Genomic DNA, 8,644 nt, shown 5'->3' with positions numbered 1-8,644 from the left:
GGAGTTATTCCCGCCGGAGCGCAAAATCAAATCCAAGGAGAAGTAGGCCCCAATCAGCCTATGGCTCATGGCAACACGGCCACAGTAACACATGCTCAAACCACAGTAGGCGGCAGCAGTTTGCCCATGCCCGGGCTCCATGGCGTGCCAAGCCAAGATCCAATGGTGACTAGGGGAGTTTCTGGTGTAATGAATGGCGCTCCAGCGACTGTTGGTGTCCAGGAAAACATAAGGAGCATGATGGCGCAAAAGGGAGCTCTGCCCGTACCTAATCTTGTTACGCCATCAATAAATGTTACCCAAGCACCAAGCGGGCCTCCTTTGGTGCCGACAACAAATCTGCAAGCACAACCCGGTATAGCGGCGCCGTGCGGTGGACTCTATGGGCCTCAATTCAATATCCCATCACCAACTGGCTTGTCTATAGGCGCTGATGGCCAGTATCGTCAAATGTCCTCACCAATGATGAATTCGCAGCACCAGAATGGCCAAGACGCCCCTAGCTCAGTCTTCGGGTACATAAGCCAAGTCCCGGGAATACCACCATCAAACTCTCTCCCTCAACAGTTTCTCACTCTCGCCGATGTGCAGGCCATGTTCGATCTCGAACGGGGCAAGAGGACCTTACCCTCTTTGCCTGATCCAGACGTCAAGCCGCCTTACCCCATTGAGATGCTGAGCTATCCATACCCTGAGGGGTATACAGTGCCGAAGTTCATCAAGTTCGACGGCAAACAAGGAAATGCCCGAAAACATGTTGTGCGATTCATCGAGACTCTAGGTATTCATGGTTCAAACCACGTCCTCCGACTGAGAGAATTCTCTAAGTCCCTCACCGACCGAGCATATAGTTGGTATGTTAATTTGGCCCTAAACTCTGTCTGAAGTTGGGAGGAAATGGTTAACAAATTCCACTCCAAGTTCTTTCAAGTGGCGGAGAAGGTGACCACACTTACATTGTGTAAAGAGAAGCAACAAGAAAGTGAAGACATCCTTGACTACGTCAAAAGGTTTCAGGACAAGGCCGTGGATTGTCATAAAGCAGTTGAGGAGAGTTATCTGGTTCAAATTTGTCTAGAAGGGGCATTGAGCAGGTACAAAATGTTTCTAGTTAACCACAAGCTACCCACCTTCTCGGCATTAATAGAAGCAGCTCGGAACATTAGCATTCCTCAGGCTCAGGAGTCCGGATTTAAAGCCAGTTACAAGACTAGTTTCAAGTCATCTCGTGGACCTATCGTTGCTGCTACCTCTGCCCCGGATACCCGAAATTCACAAGGAGGAGGTCATAGAGGCCAGAAAAGAAAGCAATATAATGGTGAAAAGGGGAATGTTTCTTATCCATGTGGAATCGAGGAAGTGAAAGCTCTAGTTAAGGAATGGGTGGCTGACGGAGAGCTAAAATTGCCTTATGTTGAAGAACTGCCATCAAAAAAGGACCGTGAGAGCCCTGAATTTTGTGTCTACCATCGTACATTGAAACATCCGACAGAGAAGTGTTGGACTCTCAGGAAAATCTTCAGAGATAAAGTCGAGGCAGACGAATTGAGGTTCAAAAAGCGAGGGACTCAAGACATCCGAGAACAACCATATCCTCAACACCGAGACAAGGGCAAGAATGTTGCTATGATAGCTTATGAAGGCCCAATGATCGAGGCTATCGCTAATCTCAATGACGATGACTGTTATCTAGACGACATCCTCGAGCCAAAGGGTGAGCAAGTTTACTATGGAAGTGCTCTCGATCCAGAGGGCAGAACATTTATGACTCATGGCGAAGATCCCTTTGATCCAGAAGGAGGAGAAGAATACTATGGAAGAGGAGGACACCATGTTTATGTGGCATCTTATTTTGAGGAGACCGAGGAGATGGTTAACTACGAGCCTCCAAGAGTGGAAAAAGATCCGGATCACTATGCCAAAACCCTGCAAGACTGTGTAAAGTTCAAGCAGTTCTTTGACCAGCTTGGACTTTCCAAGGAGGCAAGAACGGAAATCACCAAGTCTATCATTAATATAGCCGAGGCACACCATGAGGAATGCATGTCGACTGAGGGGTCTATCCCGAGGAAGGCAAAAGAGCAATCTAGTGCCATTACTTTCTCCGAGGCTGATCGAAAATATCCTTTTTCTCACAATCGCTCGCTTTATGTGACTGTTTTTATTAACGGGGTTGAGTTCAAAAGGGCCTTTCTAGATAGTGGAGCCTCTATCAACATTATGACTCGCGCTACTATAGAAAAAGCCGGAATCTCTGAAGAACGCATTGTGAAGCAGCCGATAGTCATCACTGGCTTCGGTGGAGAAAGGAGAGTTACTATCGGATGCGTAACAGTTGATTTAGCCGTTGGAGAGATTCGCTCGGCCACCAAGTTCCATATTATCGATTCTGAGGCAAATTATCACATCATTCTAGGGAGGACCTGGATGCATAGATATGGGGCTGTACCATCAAGTTATCATCAGTGTGTTAAGGCTAAATGGGGAAAGAAGACGGTGACAATTCAGGCTACAGAAAGGCCGTTCGCGATCCATGAAGCTCATTATTCTGATGCCATCTACTTCACCGAACTGGCTGTCGAAGAAGTTCCCACCACCTCTAAGCCTCGAGGGGTCAAAATCCCTCGTTGGGAGGATATCAAAGATGACAAGGAGTCGATGACAGAATCAAGTAAGCGGGCGATGTCTAGACCAGAAAGTCCGCCTATTCCTCGGAAGGTGATGAAAGTTCGAGAAGGAGGCAAGATGGTGTATTATTTATGAAGGTGCGGGGAGTCGGTTTCTTCAGTCACCGACTCCGAGTCAAAAGAAGAGCCTCCTGACAATGATATAGTAATAAAGCCTGAAGTGGCTCCAGAATGTATGCAAGATGGGCCGAAGCCTCAGCCTGAACAACTTATCGAAATAGATCTGAGTGATGGACAAGATGCACCGAGGCCGGTATTCGTAAGTTCGAGCCTTAGCCCAGAAAAGCAGGAACAGTTGTTAAAGTTGATAAGCCGATACTCAGATGTGTTTGCTTGGTCATATAAGGAAATGCCCGGACTAGATCCTGACCTAGTCTCCCACTATCTTGATGTATTCCCAAACTCCAAGCCAATTAAGCAAGCTGCTCGAAAATATCATCCAGATCTCGAAGAGAAGATTAAGGAGGAGATTGAAAAACTTCAACAGGCTGGTTTCATCCGGCCAATACAGTACCCCACGTGGTTAGCAAACATCGTGCCAGTAAAGAAGAAGAATGGCCAAATCAGAGTATGTGTAGACTTTCGAGATTTGAACAAATCTTGCTCGAAGGATGAATTCCCTCTTCCTCACATCGACACCCTCGTGGATACTACCTCGGGACACCAGATGTTCTCATTCATGGATGGATTCAGTGGATACAATCAGATTAAGATGGCTGAAGAGGACGCAGAAAAAACCGCTTTTAGAACACCTCTCGGAAACTTCTTCTATACAGTCATGCCTTTCGGACTCAAGAATGCCGGTGCAACTTACCAAAGGGCTATGACTGCAATCTTTCATGACATGATCCATCATGAGATGGAAGATTATGTTGATGATCTAGTGGTGAAATCCAAGAAAGAAAAAGACCATCTCCGAGACCTTGAGAAGGTATTCAAGAGGTGCCAGAAATTCAAAATGAGGATGAATCCTCTCAAATGTGCTTTCGGGGTGACGGCCGGGAAGTTCCTCGGGTTTCTTATACATAGGCATGGTATCGAGGCAGATGAAGACAAGGTCAAATCTATCAGAGCAATGCCTCCCCCGCATTCTTAGAAGGAGTTAAAGAAGTTCCTCGGGAAGGTGTCTTATGTTCGGAGGTTTATCCCAGCACTGGCAGAGATCTCTGCACCTTTCGGCTCTTTGTTAAAAGGAGATGCCAAGTTCGAGTGGAACTAAGAGCACCAAAAGGCCTTTGAGAGAATCAAGGCGGCCTTGACCTCGCCTCAGACCATGATAGCCCCGCAGCCCGAGGTGCCTCTAATGTTGTACCTAACTTCAACCCCCAAGTCCATAGGGGCATTATTGGTCCAAGATGTAGATGGAGTAGAACGCCCGGTGTATTACATCAGTCGGAAGATTCGAGGAGCAGAAGTCCGATATACTCCAGTAGAGAGACATTGTTTAGCTTTGGTATTCACTGCCCAAAAGCTCAGACATTACTTCCTAGCACATCAGATTCAGATTGTTACTAGAAGTGATCCAATCCGATACCTCCTCAGCAAGCCTGCTCTAACCGGGAAGGTGGCAAGATGGTTGTTAGCATTGGGTGAATTCGAGATCACATGTGTAGCCCCCAAGGCGATCAAAAGCCAAGCCTTAGCTGATCTCCTTGCCCAATTTCCAAGTGGTGACTATGAACCAGTGAATGAAGAATTAAGAGGAGAGGTGCACGCAGCTATGGCTTCCGAGGAAAGCTTCTGGACATTGAGCTTTGACGGAGCAGCAGCCGGAGGGAAGGGAGGAACCGGGATAGTCCTTACAAGCAAAAGTGGGGAAAAGTTATATTTGTCTTATAAACTGGATTTCCATTGTTCGAATAACGAAGCCGAGTATGAGGCTCTTATTTTAGGCTTGATAGCAGCTGAGAAGCACAGTATCAAGAAGATTCGGATCCGGGGGGACTCAAAGCTGATAGTGAAGCAAGTTTCAGGACAGTTCGTCTTAAAGGAGCCTGCCTTGGCCACATATCGAACAACAGTCCAAAGGCTTCTTGACAAATTTCAGAAGGTCGAAATAGAGCATGTGCCTCGCTCCGACAATAAGTTTTCAGATGCCCTCGCAACATTAGGGGCAAGAGTTGACATTCCAGAGGAAGAGGCAACAATTGTTATCAAGAAGAGAACAGAACCTTCAATAATACCCGAAGACAAAGGCCTTCCAGAGGACTGGAGAGGAGAAGTCCTCGAGCAACTCAGAAGCAAAGTTGGAAAACTGACTATGGCCAAGCTTGCCCAATTCACAATTATTCAAGGTGAACTTTACTTCCGAGGAGGTACCGGATTCCTAGCCCGGTGTATTGGCCAACAAGAAGCAAGCTTCCGACTACAACAGATCCATGAAAAGTCTTGCGGGGATGGGGATATCAGTCTGTATAGAAGAATCCAATGACAAGGTTATTATTGGCCCGAGATGGAGAAGGACTCAAATCAATTACAGAAGGAATGCCCCAAGTGTCAATCATACATCCGGGAGGATGAGAGTTGCTTTGAAATTGATACCCCTGACTGGAGGCAAGTCTACATTGACTATCTCAAAGAGGGAACACTACCTGAGAGCCCGAGGGACATTGCACACCTCAAGAGGAGAGCGAGGCGGTACTTTCTTGATCAGGACAAGCTGTATAGAAGAAGTATTGAGGGCACTCCCTTGAGATGTCTCTCCAAGGAGGAGTCAGATCTAGTCCTCGGAAGAGCCCACGAGATTGAACATCAAGGAGGGACTCGGCTGTTCGAGCAACTTATACACCTTGGGTATTACTGGCCGACCATGGAGTCAGATGCATCCCATCACGTGAAGAGGTGCCAGACTTGTCAGAAACACGGAAATTTGATCCACGCTCCAGCTGTAGACCTGCATAGTATCCGAACGCCATGGCCGTTCCATACCTGGGCTTTTGATCTGATAGGGCCCATCTCCACATCTTCTAAGGGGTACAAGTGGATTCTCGCAGCCACAGAATTGAGTACAAAGTGGGTCGAAGCAATTCCTCTGAAGAACGCTACGGGGCCTGCAGTTGCGAACTTCATCAAGGAGAATATCATTTGCCGATTTGGAGTACCAAACACCATCCTCTCGGATAACGGCACTCCCTTCATAAACAAATATGTGAGGAGCCTCCTAGAGACTTACCAAGTGAAGCATCACAAATCCACACCCTACTATCCAAAAGGGAACGGGCAAGCGGAAGCCACAAACAAGACACTGATAAGGATTCTGAGCAAGATGATGGATGAGTTTGGGGGGACTTGGTCCGAACAGTTGATAGTAGCCCTATGGGCGTATTGCACTTCGAAGAGAAAGCCAACTCAAGCAGCTCCTTACTCCCTTGTGTATGGGTCTGAGGCAGTGTTACCTATAGAGTTGGAAACGCCATCTGCTCGAATGGCTCTCGCCTCGGGGATGGTATTGGAGCCTCGAACCACCAGATTGGAAGCATTAGAGGAAAAGCATGACAGAGCTGCAAAAGTCATGGAAAGGTATCATGAGTCCATCGCCCGAGCCTATAACCAGACTGTGATACCAAGGAAGTTTGAAGAAGGTGATCTAGTATGGAAGATTATAGACCCAATCATGCGAGGACAGCCTTTGCCCAAGTTTTCTCCAAAATGGGAAGGGCCCTACAAGGTGGTTCGGGCGAGCTCAAGCGGGTACTATAAACTTGTAAGGGTTGAAGACGGCTTCCGAACTGGCCCGCTCAATGCAAAGTTTATCAAGCATTACTACCCATAGTTGGACTCATCTATGTTGAAATTCATTTTCACTTTCTTACTTTGTCTAAAAGTTGTATTTCCCTTACGTTATGAAGAAGCTGGTTTTCTCTATGGTGCATGTTTGATCCCATCACTTACAGTGAATCTATTATACTTTCGTCAAGAAAGTTGAAGAACTAATGAGAATATTTCAGCTTTTATAAACATGTGCATATGATTGTTCTTTCCATTGTATCATTCGAAATAAATATTTTATCAAGTAGAATAAGAAAACAATGCAAAAATATCCAAACAACAAAAATTTTGTCATTTCATTGCATTGTCCTAGATAAAACATTTTTATCGAAAGGGGCAAGAAAGTAATGATAAAAAAAAAAAAAAAACTCAATCTTTCCTAAAAACACCCTCGAAGAAGCTGCCCGTCATATCTACATCTGGAGGACAAACAGTAGAGTGTGCCTCTAAAGTCTCCAAGGCCCGAGCATAACCCGACTCAATTTCACGAAGAGTTGCCTTTATCTCATCTATAGAGGTGCGATAAGAGGCAAGCACAGACATAAGTTCCAGCCGATGACTGGCGTTCGAAGCTATATCCAGGCGCTTCCGAAGCCATGATAAGTCCACTTGGTGACGCTCCATGTCAGAGATCCTCTGATACGCCGTCTCGACTACTTTCCCATTAAGGTCACACAACCGTTGCCTGTCCAAGCTATATAAGATAGTGGCAAAAGACTCGAGAAGAGCAGTCTGAATGAGTGGACACTGGCAAGCAAATGAAGCAAAGGTCTCCGGGTAACTTGAATGCACAAGCTGTAGAACTGAAGCAAACTCAGGAGCTACCCAATAATGGAGAAATGATACTTTGCCAGAAGCTGAAGGAGGAATTGGGGCCGGAAAGCTGCTAGTCTCAGGAATCTCCCCAATGTCTATCGGGTTAGATGAACCACCCGGAGGGGTAACTCCCGGCAGAGGTCCCGAGCCTGAGAATGCCGAACGATAAGGGGAAAGACCAAAAGCATCACTATCAATGTGAAAATCACTAAGATTCAGATCCAAAATATTCGAAGGCACTGGCGATGAAGAACCTCTGGCAGTCGTCTCAAAGGCAGGTGTCCCCCCTTGAGAAGGAGAACCGTGAGGAGTTACAAAGAGAGTCGGAGTAGAGCCCGAGGCAGGTGAAGGCAGGACCCCGGTAGCAGCTAACACTGGAGCAGAGTCCGAGGCAGGTGAAGGCAGGACCCCGGTAGCAGCTAACACTGGAGCAGAGTCTGAGGTAGGTGAAGGCAAGACCCCGGTAGCAGCTAACACTGAAGAAAAGATAAGAAGGCCTTATTAGAGGTAGGGAACAGGAAAGTCATTTAAGTAAAGATTTCTCACAGATATAAGTAAATGACAAACTTCAGAAAGAAAGATTACCAGAAGGAGAATCAATATGCAAAGCCGGGGCAACTGAAGGACTCCTAGCATCAACAAAGTCACTTGGTCGTGTAGAGACCACCTGATCGATCTCAATGTCTGATGAAGCCTGAACAGTAGCAGTCATCCCTGAAGAATGAAGGAGGGCCGGAGGATGAGAATCACCATAAGTGCCAGAGCGAGTCTCGGAGATCTCTAGCACATCCACCTCCACACCATTTCCAGAGGCGCACCTCATCTCTATATCGCTTCTAGAAGCATTGCCCGCGACATCAATTTCTGTGGCATCAGTCCCTCCAGCAATCTCAACATCAGAACGATGAGCCCTAATAAACTCGTCACCAAGGTAGTACTCCTCCTCAGCTACGGTAGGGCGGTGACGACGCGTGCGTGGAATAAGGTCACAAAAATGGTCGGAGGACTCAGCCTCATCATCGTCATCATCTATAACTGCTATACGAGAGGTGCGCATCTTCACAAGTCTTGCAGATAAAGGGAGGGTGTCGTCCAAGTCTGAGTCCGGCCTGGAGGAGGCAACATGGCCAGGAGCCACGGTACTGAGAACGTCAACAACCGCAGGATCCTACACAACATGGACAAATAAAAGTTTTCATTTTAGAAGGTATAGTCGCAAAAAGGAAAGTAGCTTCAAATCAAAAATTTCGGGTACCCCATGAAGCCTTTTGGAAAGGCGAGAAGCGGAAGGACTGGCATCAGAAGTCCTCTTGTGAGCCATCTTCTTAAGGCGGGTCGTCCGAGGACCAGAGGCCTTATTCAAAGGGACTGGC

This window comes from Camellia sinensis, chromosome 6 (genome assembly GCF_055761805.1).
Source record: "Camellia sinensis isolate YWXY chromosome 6, ASM5576180v1, whole genome shotgun sequence".
Taxonomy (NCBI): Eukaryota; Viridiplantae; Streptophyta; class Magnoliopsida; order Ericales; family Theaceae; genus Camellia; species Camellia sinensis.
Note: the sequence above shows the minus strand (reverse complement) of the source record.